The following is a 19,367-nucleotide window of genomic DNA, read 5'->3' on the forward strand; positions in this document are numbered from 1 at the left end:
CTGCCACAATACCAGTGTCCGCACCATCCCCATTGTCCGTACCGTTCCCCTCTCCCTCACACCTGCGCAGGACCACTTTGACTTCCCCTTCACTAGCACTCTTGTGTTATTTGCCCCACTGTCTCAGTCCTTTAAACATAGCACTGTGCACTATCGCTAAATGCAAGATATATCAACCTATCTTTGACCTCTGCAACTGCAACGTGAATTCATTGTTACTCTTCTGTATGGCTATATTGTGTTTCTAATATGTGTCAAAACTAACTACAAATGGATACATGCACATTCTGCCATGCTGAACGAGAACTGCTAGCACTAGACCGCCTGCTAATATATTAGTCTAAGGGCCTCATTACGAGTTTGGAGGTAGCCTTGCCCTTAATAAGGGCATGGCTACCCCCAAACCCGGGTCCGGGTTCCCTGAATGGGGAAATAAAGGGCCATTCTGACCTTGGAGGGCCCGGTATTTCCTCATTCAGGCAACCCGGACCCGGTCTATCCCCATTCCCATTTAGCCCCCATAGGGCTCAATGGAAATGGGGAGCATGCTAACAACGGGCCCGTTGTTAGCATTCTGGGCCACTCGCGGGACCCACTAAGGACGTCTGGTAAAACCAGGCGTCCTGAGCGGGTCCCGCAAGTGAACCTTGTAATGGGGCGGTAAGGGGCTAACGGCTCTGGCACCTTTACCGGAGCCGTTAAACCCTTACCACCCTCCTCGTAATGAAGCCCTAAATCTCTTCGCCTGACACAGGCGTTGCACTTGCATACCAACACAAATTTGGTCAGGTTGTGTTATTGTTTAAAATTAATCAGTAGTTTCTCCTCAGCAACTTTGAAACATATTCCCTTTAGACATGGCGTATGTATATGTTTTACTGGTATTGCTATTTCCTTCCCTTTCTCTTGTGTTTACAACTTTTACATATTGCTTTCGAAGCGAATTAAACCGAACTGAACACATGCTAAAGGGAAGCTACCGTCTTACTGGTTGCTGTATACGCTGCTATTACACCCTGCAGACTGGCACCGATTGTCTATCTTGCTTTTGTATTCTGTATGGGGAACCTCATCTAGGGATGAAAGAATTAAGAATTTAGAGAAGCGTTTCTTTAGGGTCAAGCTGGTTTGCAAATCAAGGCTGATCATATTGTAATTGCAGTGTGGTGTTGATGGATTTTATTTGTAAAGGATGTTGTTTTATGAATAATTGGAATTGAAATAAATAGAAATTTCATTGAACTAGTGAGGGATCCGTGTCTTATGAATATTCCAGTAAAACACTTAAGGGTGACGAAAAAATAATGGTTTTGGCTAATCCTCCAGGGATATAAGAGCCTTTCTGTCACTATCAATCACGGTATCACACAAGACAGAGTAAAGACTAGAACAGTATACAGCAGTTCTTGGAACAAGTAGTACTTTAATTGTATTACCTATTATGACCCTGGCTGGAAGGACACCCTGACCCTGCAGGGAACCTGTCCTTAGTGTGCATGTGGTGGACCGCCTATCTAAAAGAGGATAGGTAAAGAGGGAAGCTGGCCCTTACTCTACAATGAGAGGTCGGTCAATTTGGCCCAGATTGAAAATGGGCTATCCCAAACAACAAAACACGGCAATAGTGTTCAAAAGAGGGTAAAGTGGGACAAAAGGACACACGGCGGGGGATTTCCCAAACTTTTTTCACCCTTCGTAGTGTGTGCTTTCCCTACCCATCTGTAATCATGCATCAAGCAAAAATTACTTGCAATTGCAAAACAATCTTTAAAAAGTATATCTAACAACTACTACAAAGTTAGTTTAGAAATGTTTGCATGTTAAAAAAGCCCTCCTTGGTATCATGTAGATACAGGGCAGTATAAGAGGAATTATTATTAGAAGGTGTCCTTTTTGCTGAAGACATCCGTCAATTGTCAGGTCGACCAGTTTCGATTATATATCTTGTTTGGATCATCTTCTTCAGGACCAATTTCTTATATAGTTTGATTTAATCTTCTATCTGCATTTAGTGGCGGAGCCCCATATCCCACCTATGGAGAAAAAGGACCTATTTAGCAGCCAAGTTTAAAAGACGGTATATGTCTACCAGTTAGGCATGTATGCTAGTTGCAAAAAGAACTTTTAGTCCACAGACATTTGAGACCGGTATTCTTATACCTATGGAGTGGGGTGTGAATCGCACCCAATTGCGTAACATCCCCTTCCCTTTGTGCATGTTATTCTTTAACACATGAATGTGCTCCACAAACAGTCTATACTCCCCAAAATCTGACCCCAGGATGGAAATCAAGGGTGAGGGGAGGGAGTGCAGGTGTATACTTTGTACCTTTGGTTGTGCATGCATACCCACATGCATGTGATTCGTGAAAGTTATATTTATAGACAAGGAGAGTTACCTCAGTATTTGTTCATTCTCACTGTTATATTGTTTTTTCTTTCCTTTCAGGGAAACGGTGTACATGGGTTATGCCCCTGTGTTGGTCACATGGGCTCAATATTATCCACAGTGAGCTGCAGAACAATGGGGAAAACAGAAAAAATGTGTTCTTTTGTATATGTATATTAACTGCTTTCATAATTACACAACGATGGCTGAGTTACAGACACTGAGTTGTGAAATGACATTGTTGGTGTATCCACAGACTATCATGCAGATTATATGGATTATATAGGCAGATCACAGGGAATCACGGAAGATCGTGGCTAATAGCTGCCTATTTTATACTGCACCCCATATGGTTGGGGCGCAGTATTTTTAGAGTGTTCAGAAATCCGGCTTAAGGTTTGATGAAAAATCCAAGGCTGTGAGGGATCAAAGTGTTGTGTACAGAATCCAGCGTCTAGTAGGCCTGTTTATAAAAAAACGCATGGGCTTCCTATCGATACCCGCGAGGTTAGAGGACAGTATGCATACGTGTCTGGCACCTCCTATTCTGTTGACTGCCTGTACACGTAATTGCGCAAGCGTATAGATGTTATCCATTAACATGAAAAGAACTGGAATCAAATAAATTGAAGCACACAGATTTCGGAACTCACCTATTGCTGCATCTGCGGGAGGCTCAAGGCAGCAAGACTCCGTAAGGAATCTCACGCATGAGTCTGCAAGGGAAGGACTGTCTATTGTGCCTTCCTTGTTCATACAATACTTCCCTACTAAGCATAGAAAGAGGACTTGTATTAGCTGCGGTCCGTGTCGGCCATTTTGGGAAAAATGGGGCCACTGTTCGCACAGTGCTCTGGTGGCCATTGTGGAGTGTGTAACAAATGGCAAATGTTCCAAGGTTGTTTTAATCTCTACAGCAAATTCGGTTGTCATTTCTACCTCGCGCTGTGTAGATTAATGTGTATAAAATGAATGGGGAAGGAAGTGCAGGTGGTTAGAAAAAGCACAAAAACACAAATCGAATTTGTTGAGCCATGATCACTGCAAAATGTCAATGTGTGTGAAGAACTTTCATTGTGAAAGGGGCTGTCCCCATCGATCCGGGGGTGCCAAGTTGTGATCACTTGCAAAGTTTTTGAGTGATGTTTATTTTATGAGAGCCAGATCATTCCATTGGATTTCCTCATTTAGCCCATGTCTCACCTTATCAAGGCGGAATATCCAGTTCTGCTCTCTTTTGAGGAGAATATTATTGAAGTCTCTGCCTCTGGTTGGTCGTTTTATTTTTTATAGGATGGTCCACCTAAATTGTTCCGCTGTGATTTTTATTAACGAAATGGGCGATCATGGGTGCTGTGATCTTTTTGGTTCAAATACAGGACTTGTGTTCAATCAAAAGTTTTTTTATGGGTCTAGATGTTATGCCAACGTATTTTAGATTGCATGGGCATATGATCATGTAGACTCCTCCCTTGCTATTGCAATTGCTCAGTTGTCTCTGTTGCCAAGGAGTCCTCCAACCGATGTCCACACTTTTACTTCTTGTAGTTTGTGCGCACATGATACATGCCCCGCATGCGGAATGTCCAGTGGGTGCTGAGGTGCCCCATATGGTATTTTAATTTTCCAAATTTGGTTCTTTCAAGGTGTGGACCAAAATGTCCCTAATGTTTTTTCTTCTCTTTATTGCAAAGAGTGGTGGGGGAATATACTGCCCTGTGTCTACATGATACCAAGGAGGGCTTTTTTTAACATCCAAAAATGTCTAAACTAACTTTGTAGTAGTTGTTAGATATACTTTTAAATATTTTTTTTGCAATTGCAAGTAATGTTTGCTTGATGCATGATTACAGATGGGTAGGGAAAGCGCACACTACGGAGGGTGAATAAAGGTTGGGAAATCCCCCGCCGTGTGTCCTTTTGTCCCACTTTACCTTCTTTTTAACGCTATTGCCGTGTTTTGTTGTTTGGCATAGCCCATTTTCAATCTGGGCCAAATTGACCGACCTCTCATTGTAGAGTAAGAGCCAGCTTCCTGCTTTACTTATCCTCTTTTAGATAGGCAGTCCACCACACGGACACTAGGGACAGTTTCCCTGCAGGGTCAGGGTGTCCTTCCAGCCAGGGTCATAATAGGTAACACAATTAAAGTACTTCTTGTTCCAAGAGCTGCTGGCAAATGTATATTGTTCTAGTCTTTACTCTGTCTTATGAATATTCCATACATGACAACTACTTAGACCCAGTGCTACCCGCCAGATGACCATGGCCTGTGCGGTTTCATTTGCTTCCATGGCTTTGCAACCTTTGGCTCTTCAGATGTTTTGGACTACTTCTGCCATCAACCCTAGTCATCATAGTCAATTGTGAGGCATAATGGGAGTCCCCATCCATAACAAGTGGAGAGTGACAGGTTGCAGACACCAGATTAAAGCATGGAAGTGCACGGGCAGACAGAAGTGGACACGCCTGGCCGAAGTATTAAGACATGCAGTAAATGTTTGAAACTCATTGCAATTTGTGATTTAACATATCTGTACCGGGATACATTTACATAAAACTTTGGAGAGTATACTAGCAATCATTTTTTTACTAAATTTAAAAGTTTGGTGGTGGCTGCTTCCAGGTAGACGTGTCGATAGAGATCAATCCCATTTGTTTGGTTTGTAATCAATAGTTATCGCAATAATCTAATGGCTGCAGAGGTCTCTCTGCCATTTGTGTTTCAACTTGTGTTACCGCAGAACCAGTTCGGTAATTCGCCTCCCTTGATCTGAAGCGTATGATGATAACATTTTTTATATTTGTATTACATTTGCAAAATTGCTTAGTTAGAGAGACCATGTATGTTATGTTATGTTACTTTGCATTTATATAGCACCTTATGTAACATTGGTATGGTCTCAAGGCGCTGGTAGGTTGAACGCCCTCGGAAACCGAAGTTCAGGTCAGTAGAGAGACTAGAGAGAGTCATAAAGGTGCGTGTGAGCACCGGATATGTGTGCAGCTGGTGTGTATCCTCATTTACTGGTTTACCTTGAAAATCCTGTGCTTTAAGATTGAGGAAGAATGTGAATTTAGATGAAATACAGGGTATGTGAATATTGAGTGTTGACTTATCAAAAAATGAAATGACCAAAATATCGTACAGCTCTATTACTTTTCCAGCGAAAATATGAAATATTTTGTGTAACATTTTTCATTTTAGATCATCATATTTCCCTGTCAGAAAATATCTAGGGACAAGAAATGTTTTGTTCGTTATGACAGGTGGTCAACATGGCCTGGGGGTTGGCTTCAGTGTTAGATTGCTTAATGTCTATTTCATTCTTTGCCCTTGTCTCTGTAGCTATGCCCTTCACTGTGTTTTTTCATCTCAGACTTACTGGCAAACAACACGGAGTTTCACTTATTCCGCCTTGCATTACACATGCACCATGTAATGTGAGTGAGTAAATGAGCGCGAGAACGTGAGTTAGGACATTTTATAGCACCCCTGGATGTATCTCTTCCCTCCTGTTTGCACGCCACCGAACCATTGACATTGAATAAGACAGGGCCCTAAGGAATGTGCCTGTGTGATGTTAATTGGAAACCTGTGCCATATCCTGCCTGGGATTTTCATAGAATCCTGTGTATAATAAGGATGTGGCTCTCGCCTTATGTAATTCACCTGGAAGGTGTATAAAGACTTACATGATCCCGAAGAGAGATCAGAATTTTACCGTGTAAATATTCAACTCACAGACAGAGGATCAATAACAGAATTCGCTTTATCACTTCCGGTGAACTAGACGTCTTGTTCCATTTACAGAGCCCACAGAAGAGCAGGACATTCATATTCTAGACCACCAAGGAGCTTGTTAAAAATATTAGGGTAAACCCCCAAAATTAGGTCCCAGTAATTGAATTTTTCAGTTACAATGGTGTCAACTGGGGGGCGTTGCTAACCGCCATGTAAAGAAGGCGTGTCTCTGGTGAGCTCCGCATGATGTGACAACTATAAACTGTTCTTTAAGGCTCTAAGGAACCTAATATACGAACCACAATACCTGTTACAGACGCTAACTAGAAGCTCCACGTTCCTTTTTTCACGTCGGAGGGTGCCTGCATGATCCTTAAAACCGCCTGCTAAGAACTGTCGGAACTGAGGCCAAAATGGCGCTAGTCCCCCGAAGGGGTTGGAGCACTTGGACGACGCCGGGGTTATCGCCCAGCACCTGCAGAGCAGACCGGAGATTGGTGGATCCACATAGGCGCCTGGGAGAATGGGAGGCTCTGCCCTGTCCGGTGGCAGGAGTGGTGTGCCCTGAGGTCCTGTAACGCGTGGGTCCTGCGGGGCCAGGCACGCTGCTGGGAGGAAGAGTGGCGATGGCACTGGAGTCTGTGAGTGTCCGGTGTCGGTCCCACCCAGAGGCGCAGAGAAGATCGCAAGGAGGACCTGAGGTGAGCCAGCGCCAGAGAGGTGAGCAGGGGGGGGGGGACTAAATAAGAAGCCTGCACACTAGGCCGGGCACAGGCGGCCCGAGGCCGGGTACCGCCCAACCCCCCCTGCGTTACATTCAACCGCCGGAGCTGGGGGAAGCGGATCGCCCGGCTGAAGCAGGCGAAGGAAGCGCTACAAGCGCAACCTTATCAACCCCACGGCCCTAAGGGGGAGGCTGGCGTGAGGGGTCACGAGTACCGGCACTAAGCGCTAAGACCCAAATTGGCCCCAACTAAGCCACGGGCCACCCCACCGAGGCCACGCCCAGATCCTCCACTGGCTGGACAAGCAGAGGGGTGCGATAGGCAAAACGGAAACAGTGAAGATAGCGGGCAGCTGAATACAGAAGGCCCACAGGTCTTGGCACAGGATACCTAAGCTTCCCCATACTTGCAAAAAAGCCATAAACAGCAACCCCCCCTCATATCCTATACCTGGAGACCGACAAAAGGACTTGCACTCTTCTCTTCCTCATTGCATGGGACAATACTGGTGCAGAAAGACGTCGTTTGTAAACTGCACATGAATCGCATCCCCGCCTGCACGAAATACCTTCCTACGCAACACAATTTGCATACAAAACAGTGAGTGGTAGAAGCAAGCGCTCCAGTTGCGATTGATTGTAAACAATACGAATAAGCTACTACAGACCAACCCGCCCATCTACTCGGGGCCTAAGCGGGCAATTGATTGAGAGGGCTTGGGACCTTTGTGTCTTGAATGCAAGCGCCCTGCAGCATCTTGCTAGGTTCAGAACACTATATCACCTCAACATAGTGAAACCACAACTGGGACTGTAACGGTGGGCACGTGATACTGTGCCACCCCGCACACTCGCTGCCTCCAAACCACGCTGACTTACACCTGGGTCGATAGGGTGCCAACATCTGGCGAGATGTCTGTGAAGGGAGCAAGGTCCAAACAGCGCCAAACCACCATAGACACCTTCACGGCCGATGGGCCCACAGGCCCTGAATGCTCAAACGCGAAAACTACAGAGGCAGAACCTGACCCTACTGAAGTGGCAGCTGAACCCAGCAATACCAAGATCCTCGAGGCCATTAAAATATTCCAAGCAACAATGGAAAACAAAATTGACGCTGTGGCCACAGACCTGGGCCTCCTGCGTCAGGACGTCCGCTCCTTAGCCTGCAGAACTGAAGCACTGGAAACCCAGGTCCGAGAAAATACAGAAGCCAAAACTCACCTCCTACAAGACGTGGATGTACTACAACAAAGAGTCTAGATCTTGGAGGATAGAGCTGAGGAGGCAGAGGGGTGGGCTCGCTGGAACAATATTCGACTTCTGGGTCTGCCGGAGGGTATCGAGGGTCCTGACCCCACAAATTATGTTGAGAACCTCCTGCTGCAGGAAATAGGCACAGAAAAGCTCTCACAAGGCTTCACTATCGAGAGAGCCCACAAGTCTCTTGCAAAGAAACCGCCGCCGGGCACCCCGCCAAGGCCAATGATAGCGAAGGTACTCAATTACAGGGAACGAGAGATCATTTTGGCCTTTTCGCGATCAGGTGGTCAGAGCCAAAGAAACTCTGCATAAATAGCCATCTATCCAGACTACACCTTTCAGGTTCAAATGAAAAGGGCACAATTCATACACACAAAAGCCAGACTGAAAGCAGCAGGATTGCGCTACATGCTTCTGTACCCTTCAAGACTAAGGCCCTCATTACGACCCAGGCGGTAAGGGGTTTACGCCGGCGTAAACATCGCCGACCCTTACCGCCTGAGTACGAGTTCCCTTAGCGCCATGGCGGATTTAACACCTGCTTTTAGCAGGTGTTAAAATCCATGGCGCTAAGGGACCTTGTTGTTAATTACGCCACCGTAATTTACGGTGGCGTAATTAACGCCTTCCCCACTCCCATTATGCCCTATGGGGCAAAAATGGGAATGGGGAAGGGTAAATGGGGATTGGGGACTTACCGCCCCGCCAAGGTCGGAATGGGGCGGTAAGTCCGCCAACCACCATGGCGGAATTGCACCCTTAGCGGCATGGACCATGGTGCTAATAGCACCATGGTTCTCCGCCAAGGTCGTAATGAGGGCCTAAAGGTATTACATAACAACAAGGCTGAAGGAATTACATAACAACAAGGCCTACCTGTTCGACACTGCGGCACAGGCCCGGGACTGGATGGATGGGCAGCAGATCCCAGACATTGAGGATAAGAAGCGTAGGCCGCGCTGAGCCCAACTCCATGAGGCGCAGGAGAGTCCTTCCATTTGCAATAGCCCATCAACAGAATGACTGCGTCTAAGCACAGCTGGAATGATCTCTTACAGCGAGACACCGGAGGCAAATATCCTTCTACCCCCAGAAGTTTCAGGGTACATATACCCGCCCGTAGGGCACCTGAAGACCAATGTGTGGTCAAACGGAGCGGAAACAGGACTGTCATAACAAGGGAAACCTTGCTGGACCTGTTCTAAGTTTGGGGAGTTTACAGTTATTGGGGGGAGGAAAACGGGGAGTTGGCACCAAAGTTGGGAATCAAAACCAGGAAACACCAAGACCACAGGGAAATTTCACATACAACATGTCACCAGCAACACCTCAAGTGACGCCAGATACGATCGCCAGACCACTCAGTACCCATGGCTGATAGGATAAAGGTTATGACATGGAACGTTAGAGGCATGAATAGCTTTGTCAAGCAACGCCACATTCACGCATATTTGAAAAGGTGCAAGGCTGGGATTGCCATGCTCCAAGAGACACATCTGAACGCGCAAAAACTGGAAGCAATAGCCAAGACATGGCGGGGGACCTGGATAGGATCCTCTTACTCCTCCTATGCAGAGGGGTCTTGATTTGGATTGATCCGACCATCCCCTTCAGGCTGATAAGCACCAAAACAGATGATGAGTGTAGGATGTCACTAGTGCATGACACTATAGAGGGTAAAGAGTTATGACTAATCAGCACCTATGCACCCAATCATGACACAACAGTCTTCTTCCACTCCCTATATTCACGGCTCAGCCCTTACAGAGACAGCACTATGATTTGGGGAGGCAACCACAATTGCACCCTTGATCCCCTAAAGGATAGATCAGATAATAAACACACTCGCCCATCCCCTCCTGCCAACACATTATCTAAACTAACACATCAGCTCCTACTCCAGGATTTGTGGAGGGAACAGCACCCAGAACAACGTGAATATTCCTTTTACTCCCCACCTCATGCTGTCCACACTATGCTGGACTACATATTTGCAAGTCAAGAGCAACAGGCCATGTTTGGCGATGCACATTACCTGCCCAGGGTGCTGTCTGACCACTCACCGCTAGTAGTCACCTGGGAAGTGTCCCCGCCTAGACCCCTGGTGCCTACTTGGAGGCTTAGGGCCGAGGCCCTGCTTGATATGGCCTTCCGTGAGCACATAAGAGATAGCTCAGAGGAATACTGGCATAGAGACCTGAATAGTGTAAATCACATAAGCACAGCATGGGAGGCGTACAAGGTGGTTATGAGGGGAGAGATGATAGCTATGGGTGGTGCCCAAAGATCCATCATAACTTCAATAGAATGCTCTGAGAGAGAGCTGGGGAACTGGAGGGCAGGGCTGACTCAACCCCAGAACACCTGCAAAAGGAAACTGAACTCAGGCAAACCTGCTTAACACACGGGGAGACCCTGGGGAAACTGAGTTATGCTAAATACACCGAAAGAACCCATGCCCTGGGAGACAAACCCGGGAAACTCTTAGCCTGGCTTTATAAGAAGGAGACTCCCCGGACACCCATTTGCCACATACTCAAACCAGATGGCACCAACGCACACACGCAAAAAGAAATTAACTCAGTCTTCTCTGAGTTTTATCACAACCTCTATTCCAGGACCCCGCCCACTACTGACACTGAAATCGATGATGTCCTGGACATCATTGAGCTGCCCAAATTAGACTCACAGATGGTGGAAGCCCTGGACGAGCCTATCACTCCCGACGAAGTAATGGTAATCATTAGATCCCTACCATCCGGAAAATCTCCGGGCACGGATGGCCTCCCCAGAGAGTTTTATAAGTCATATGAGGAGACCCTGACCCCACTACTGGCCCAAGTGTTTAACAAGGCCTATGAATGCTGCACCCTCCCTGACTCCATGAGGGAAGCCATAATCATCCCCCTGCTCAAACCTGGGAAAGACGGAACTGACTGCGGCTCATATAGGCCGCTCTCCATGTTAAACATAGACAGCAAGATACTAACTGCCCTGCTAGTGAATAGACTGCGTAGAGTAATCCCCCTATTGATCCATCAGGACCAAACGGGCTATGTGCCGGGGCATTCCATAACTGAGAACCTGCGCAGGTTACACCACGTCATATATAGCATGGAACAAAGGCCTCAGAAATACACAGTCGCGTCACTGGACGCTACCAAGGCCTTCGACTCAGTACGGTGGGAATGGCTATACGCCACCATCGTTAAAATGGGGATAGGACCAGTTTTTTTAAATGGACCCAATCAGTTTACACCAAACCAACCGCCAGGGTTCGCACGAATAAGACATACTCCAACAAGTGGTCTCTCCATAGAGGCACCCGTCAGGGATGCCCACTGTCCCCCATGTTATATATTATTGCCAGTGAACCCGTGGCGGCTTACCTTAGACAGCAATGCAGAGATGGGGCATCGAGATAGACGGTGTGACCCACCTCGTCTCTATGTATGCCGACAACACACTATTGTACCTACACAATCCTGAAAATCTCCTGCCTTATATCCTAGAGACCATAGACAGATTCCACAGATATACGGGGATCCAGATTAACAAGGACAAGTCTTGTCTCTACCCTCTCGCTGCACTATATAACGATGAATTCAGATCCCTACCCCCCTTAGACCTCCAATGGCAGGCAACTTCCTTTAGATACCTGGGAATCACTATACATCGAAATCCACATACAGAACACATCCTCAATATGGTTAGAGCTAAAGACACCCTCGAGAAAACAATCGAATTATGGGGTAGGCTCCCGCTCTCGGTGGCCGGAAGGGCAGGTCTCCTCAAGATGGTGGCACAGCCCCACCTACTACACAACTTCACCAATGTCCCTTTCAATGTCCCCCCCTCATTCTTTAGAGACATAAATAAACTCTGTAGGAGATTTTTCTGGCAGGGGGCAGGCACAGAGTGGCATTGGAGACACTACAAAGACCCTACGATAAGGGAGGAATGAAAGTTCCCAACTTCGAACTATACTACCTGGCAAGTCAACTGAGTCATGTGACGCGATGGATGGGCGACGAGATTACAACAGACACCCGACTCCTCCAACCAGCTCTACCTCGACTCTTACTCAGGGACCTACTTTGGGACGAGGAGGGCGTACTACGAAACTGTCCATACCTGGCCAGGCTTGGGACCCAGCTTTGGAAATGGGCCTGCAGAACAGTGGGATCAGCAGATCCATATTCCCCACAAATCCCCATAGCAGCAATCATGGCGAACAGCTCATGGGAACAATTGGAAATGCGTACCCAGTGGGAAACCTATAGTGTGGCTACGCTAGGGGACCTGGTTCAGGAACAGGAGATCTTAACATTCACCGAACTCAGCGAGGCCACAGGGCTACCTACTGGACAGTTTTTGCTCCACAGGGCAGTGTTACAGGCTATGAAGAACAGATGGCCCGGGGCTGCCAATCTGACAACAGAGCATGAGACCATAGAAATAATGTTAGACACTGCTGAAGGAGGCCACGAAACTTCATGACTTTATGAAGCATTGATGCAAGGTACGACCAGAAACGAACTCAAATGCAGGGGGAAGTGGGAAAACGAACTGGGCCTTGAATGGGGGGAGATAACCCACTCTCATAAGAAAATCTCCAGAAATGCCTGCTTACAACTTATCCAGCTGTACATCACCAATAGAGCTTACCTCACACCAGAAGCCATATCGAGGTCTAAGGGTGCAGAAACCCAGGTATGCCCCAAATGCAACGAGCCCAGGCGGGAATGACCCACATGTTCTGGGGCTGTCCAGTGATACAGGGTTTCTGGGCACAAGTAAAGGAAAGAGTGGCAAGCGCGGACATTGAACTGGAAGTGCAAAAGCCGGCGGCCTGTATTTTGGGCAGATACAAGCGCAGCAGAAAAAACAAACCTCTGAACAGACTCAAGGACCTAATATATATAACGGCGAAAAGACGCATAGCCATGGGATGGAAAAGCCCCAGGAACCTTAGTGAGGCACAATGGTGGGGGGACCTTAGGAGGTGGATAACGGCCGAGACTGGAGCATGCGTAACCGCAATTCATGAACAGAGGCTAGACACCAGCGAAGAGCTACACCGTTGGGTAGCGCTAACAGTACCATTGCTCCATCCCAAAGCGTCAGATAGTACCTCAGACGGAACGGATAGCCCTGGCGTGAAAGCTGGCACGAAGAGGACTGAAGGATAGACTGTGGTCTTGGGGGAAGGAGGGGAAGGAGGGAAAGGAAGGGGATTAGATGTGTGATTATGAACGTTGCATTTATAATGCCATTGGTTTGTTTTAAATTGTTAAAACCAATAAAGAAAAAAAAAATACAATGGTGTCAACTGTAATGGCTAGTGTATCCTTAAGTAAGAAGATTATAACTATGCTTAGTTTCCCTAATAAACAGTGGAGGCTAGTCTAAAACACCTGATCAAACTTCAACTGATCCAAACAACACCCTCCGGACTGTCTGCAGCCTCAAACATTTGGACCACATATCTCATGCGAGACGTAACGCTCACTGCTAGCCAATCAAAGCACGGATTGATTTCAAGATTCTCTCCATAACATACAGATGCATTCACAATACAGCACCCTCCTTCCTTGCCCAAAGCATCTCAAAAAGAATCAAACTCCCGGGCCTTCGGTCCTCATCTACTCCTTCAATAACCATCCCAAGATTTTCAAGAAAAAGTGCTGGGGCACTTGCTTCATGATCATTGACCCCACCCTGTGGAACGCACTACCTCTCCACATCCAAGAGCAGCCATCCTAACTCATCTTCAGAAAGCTGCTAAAAACAAGGCTGCTCGACAGATATGACTAACCTGAAATTGGGGTATCCCGATTACCTGACTATTCCACAGCATTTACTGTCATGCTAATGTACCTTTTTTGTGTGTTCTTTTTGCTACTTATGTATCAGTGCCGTGATACTCAAAGTTTCGGTGCTGTTAACAAATACAATAAAAAATAAATAGCTGCCTTTAGTCAAAGAGAATGTCAAGGGTTTTTTTTTGTTTTACTTGAGCTGGATCATTATGGGGTTCCCACAGGATTAAAGGCAGGAGACATAAAAGGGTACCCTCTGGTTTAGCTTGAGGAAACTGTGAACCATTAAGTCCGAAATCACCAGACACATGATAGTGGTGTCCACCATATGGATATGAACATTAATAGGTCATCTTTAAACTGCAAAAACGAATGAAGTCATCTTTGGTGGACAAGTAACCAGGAAAAAGGAGATACTTAAAAAATACCTTGCATCCATCAGTAAATAGGTCTGATATACATTGTCCAAATTTCACCCACTGGGCATTCTCAGAAAGAACATAAGCATTACAGTGAATTCACTTGAATCAGTCCCACATAAAAGACCACGATCAGGAGCATGCATGTTCAGAGCCCCTGGATTACGAGTACCTGCTGAGCAATGCACATCTCCCAGGCCCTGAACATCCCATCCTCTGAGAAAGTACCTTAAACGAAGGCTGAGGACTGTACGTGACAAACGGTACAACAAAGGCGTTAACATAAATATATACTGTGCATTAATAACCCACATTAAAAACAATACTGCATGAAGCATCAGGAAATACCATTATCATAAATAGCACTTTGCGGGTTATCAGGCTACCAAAGATATAACATTAAAAAGCACATTGGGAGAACTGTATGACCTTCATCGAGACTTAACAATCTTTCATGAAGAGTTTCTAACTGTTTACACAGGTAAAACAGAAGAACAGTGCAGAATGGACACACTCTTCCTCTTTAGGGAAATACGGCGAGAAACGTTCACCTCTCCAAGGGTCCATATATCTCATATCTGTCCGCCCGCCCACCCTGAGGTGCGTCGATTCACCAAAATGCAATGGAAAGGGGAAGTGACATCACACACCTGATGACATCACATGAGGTGTCATTACAGGAAGGAGTCCTGAGGGGGCACCAGTATTTTAAATTATTCAAGGTTAGGTAGATGAATATTTTCAATGGAGAGGCATTCATATTCACTTGAATTACCATGAGTGACCATGATGGGAGGTCTTCCCATAACATTTTGAAAATATGATGTAATGGTGAATTTTACATTGTAATTTGTGAAAAGAATAGTTTAAAAAGTGATACTTTTACAATCTGTTCTGTAGGATAACTAATGGAAAGAAACAGAGATGCCAGCTCATCAACAGTACACAGTACATTTGAAACCGCTTTTTATGATGCTGCTCCCACAATATTTCCCAGCATTCCCCTTGTAAAACTCTTTCATGACTGAACCCACAATATACACCAGCTCATGCTCATGGTGCTTAGCCTATATCCAAAATAAATATGGTGCCGGAAACACCTGTGTATAGGCGCCTTACAAATGTCCAATAAAATAAAATAAAATATGCCAGCAATGCCATTAAAACATTATTAATTATATGATATGATATGGCATTAATAACGCAAATTTACAAAAGTGTTTCTAGGCATGACAAGACAAAACCTCTCGAATCTCTGGTATCACCCCTTCTATCATCATTTGTTGAATCTTCACATCTCCTCGACCCTGCGCAGTCTGGCTTTAGACCAGGCAGAGGCACGGAGAGTGTTCTGGTCTCCGTCCAGAACGACATGGCCAGGCTGGTGGACTCAGGTGGGGTTAGTGCTTTGATCCTACTAGATCTATCAGCAACTTTCGACACGGTCGACCACCCCATTCTGCTGTCCCATCTGGCCCAAATAGGTATATCGGTCCAGGTACTTGCTTGGTTCACGTCGTTCCTGGCGGATCGGACCCAGACACTCTCCATGCCACCCTTTTTATCTGCTTCTTGCCATCTCAGCTGCAGTGTTCCGCAGGGTTCGTCTCTGTCTCTGATTCTATTTAACATCTATATTTGGGCACTTGTGTGTCTCATCCACTCCTACGGCGTCAGGTTTTACTCCTACGCCGACGACACTCAGATCCTGATCCGATTAGATCTTGATCAGGCTGAGATGTCGTCTTACCTACGGGGCTGCCTGACTGCCGTGGGTGCATGGATGAACCACAATTGGCTCAAATTGAACCACCACCAGCACCTCCGTCTTGTCTCCACAAGACAGAGGTGCTGGTGGTGGGGTGTCCCCCCGACCCTTCACTTTGGGTTTCTTCTTTCTGGCCTACCTCCCTTGATGTCCTACCCTCTCCGGTGGTTTAAGGTGAAAAATCTAGGTGTTATTTTTACAGCTTCTCTGTCTATGGCCAACCAAGTTGCCGCTGTCTGTCAAGCGGGACACTTTCAGTTGAAAATCCTAAAGAGAGTTCTCCCTCTGATTCATGCCCCTCTTAGGCCTCCAGTTGTAGCAGCCTTAATGTTATTGCGTCTGGATTACTGTAACTCATTGTATCTGACCTAGCCAAACGGTCTCATTCAGCGATTACAATGCCTCCAGAATATGGCACCTCGGGTGGCGACCGCTACACCCTATGGAGCACACATATCCCCGGTGCTACGTTCTCTGCACTGGTTCCCTGTTAACCAGTGCATCAGTTTCAAGGCACTATGCATAGTTCATCACGCTATACACGATCAGGACGCTGAGTTTCTGCAAACCAAATTCTCATGCTACTGCCCTAGTCGTCAGCTGCACTCAGCCTCCACTAATCTGCTTACCGTACCCTCTTACCATCGTACGAGGATCGGAGGTAGGGCCTTTTCTATAGCTGGAGCCAAACTATGGAATTAACTACCCCCCTCATTAAAGATACTTCCGAATCATCTAGCTTTCAGGAAAGCAATTAAGACTCTCCTGTTTTAGCTTCTTCGGTGTCCACTCTGTTAGCAGCCTCTGCTATGGATGTATGCCCGTCTCTCCAGCGCCAAGATACCTCTGGTGACCGTGCGCTTAAGAAATGACAGTAACATAGCATAACACAACAAGGAGGGAGAGACAAAATCAGGGAGGAAAAAAACAACAATCTTACTAGGCCTTGTGTCATTCAGATTGTACACGTGCAGGGAAGGGGGGAAGAAGTGCTGAGGATGTGGGAGGATGGAGAAGTGCGGGACTAAGGAAAAACAAGAGTGCATCCAATGGTCCAATGGGTGGCAAGTGTGGGTACTAGCAAGTGCAGCCAATGGGTGGCAAGTAAGTGCAAGAGAGGGGACTGTAGGGTTACAGATAGAGACCACAAGTGCAGGGGTGCCAAGAGGCAGTGCAGGATTGCAGCTGGACAGGCCGGGACCTGGGCTGAATTCAGAGGGTGACTAGTGCATGGATCAGGCAAGTGATCTGCAAGGGAGAGGAAGAGAGAAGGCAGAAGCAAAGAGAAAGGTCTTGAGTTGCTTCTGGAAATGGAGATGGTTCTGCTCAAGTTTTAGAGAGGCAGGGAGGCTGAAGAAAGAGATCTGCCCCCAACTCTTTACGTGGAAAAGCGACTGACCCTCATAGAGTTGGAGGTTGAGGAGCAAAGAGCTTGTTAAGGAAGATATTAAGGAATGAGAGTTGGCGGTAGTGTAGTCCCAGGCCCCAGAAAGCCCTGTGGACAATGCAAAGGGTATTGAACTTGATCCCTGTGCCACTGGGAACCAGTGAATGGATTTTCAGAGCTGGAGAGATGAGATCCCTGGGCTTGAGGCCAAGGAAAAGTCTTGCAGTCCTGTTCTGGATGAGTTGTAGAGGATGGAAAGTAGAGGCAGGAAGATTTAGAATGAGGCTGTTACAGTAGTCTGTCTAGAGAGCACCAGAACTCTGGAGACAGTGAGCTTCTAGGAGAAAGTGAGAAAGGGAAAAATACCTCTGAGGAGGTGCAGCTGGTAGTTTGACTTCTTAGAGACGTCAGAGATATGGAGAGAGAAGGAGAGTGTGGAGTCGAAGATGACCCTGAGGTTCTTAGCCTCACAGGTAAGAGCAGGAAGAGGGCCAAGAGTGGGCATCCAGAGGGTGAGAGGAAAGGAGGGAGTTGGTGTTCCGATGAGGAGGATCTCAGTCTTACTGGCATTAAGGCAGAGATAATTGGCAGCTCACCACTCCTGAATTGCAGAAAGACAGTCAGGAATGAGTGAAGGAGTAGAGGCAGCTGAGGGGAGCCTGAAGGAGAGCTGAGTGTCATCCGCATAACACTAAAAGTTGGAGCAGAGGGCGGCAATGAGGTGGGCAAGAGGTGCAAGGTATTAGTTGAAAAGCCAGGGAGAAATATTAGATCCCTGGGGAACACCACAGGTAGAGAGAGAGATGGAAGGGAGGAAGGACCCCAGTTGGACCTGGGAGGGTCGATCAGTGAGAAAGGAGGTCAGCCAGGCCAGAGCCTGATCAGTGATACACCATGTTAACACAGAGCCGGTTGAGCAGGATGTCATGGTTGACCGTATCAAAAGCAGAGGAAAGATCAAGGAGAATGAGGACAGAGGGAAGGTTGGAGTCGAGGGTTGAGAGCAGGTCATCACGGATGTTCAGGAGAGCAGTTTCTGTGCTTCTGGCTGCTCTGAAGCCAGACTGATTGTCATGGAAACAATGATCAGATTCAGTGTGAATGTTAAGCTGGGAGATGGACAGCTTTTCCGGGAGTTTGCCCAGCAATGGAGTAATGGAGATCAGGGAATAGTTGGCAGGACAGGAGGGACCATAAAAAGGTTTCTTAATAAGAGAGTGCTTCAGAGGGGAGGGGAAAGAGGAGAGAGGAAGTTTCCAGTGGCGAAAGAGTAATTGCAGAAATCGGCCAAGGCTGGAGCGAGGGTGTCAATGTGGTCATTGATAGTTTTGGAAGAACAGGGAAGAACCTGTTTTGACGAGACTTTCATAGATCAGACTTGTCTAGAAACCTCATCAGGAGTGAACAAAGGAAAGGAGGAGAAGGGAGGAGGAGAGGCGGCCATAGGAGGGCCAGGAAAGGAGGAGGAGGATGTAGAGGAATAGAGGATGGACAGGATGTCCTGGGTTTTAGTGATAAAATGAGAAGCCAGGGCCGTGCAGAGGGCCTGGGAGGGGACATGAGAAGTAGAGACTGGAGAAGTATTGGCCAGTCCTTGCAGATTTTCAAGAGTTCAGCCAGGTTTTTAGATGCTGCAGAGACATGGGCGTGTATGTGCGCTGTCTTCTTAGCAAGGACATAGAGTCTGTATTGCCTTTGGAGAAGGCGGCAGGCCAGTTTATCAGAGGGCATACCCATTGCTCTCCACTTCTTTCTCATCCACCCTACAGTTGCATTTATGGTTGACGAGGTCTGAGTTGTACCAAGAGTTGCACTTGAATTTGGGCTTCAAGTGGATCCTCATGACAGGG

The sequence above is a fragment of the Ambystoma mexicanum genome, chromosome 4q (assembly GCF_040938575.1).
Source record: "Ambystoma mexicanum isolate Mex_15411 chromosome 4q, UKY_AmexF1_1, whole genome shotgun sequence".
In the NCBI taxonomy this organism is placed as follows: Eukaryota; Metazoa; Chordata; class Amphibia; order Caudata; family Ambystomatidae; genus Ambystoma; species Ambystoma mexicanum.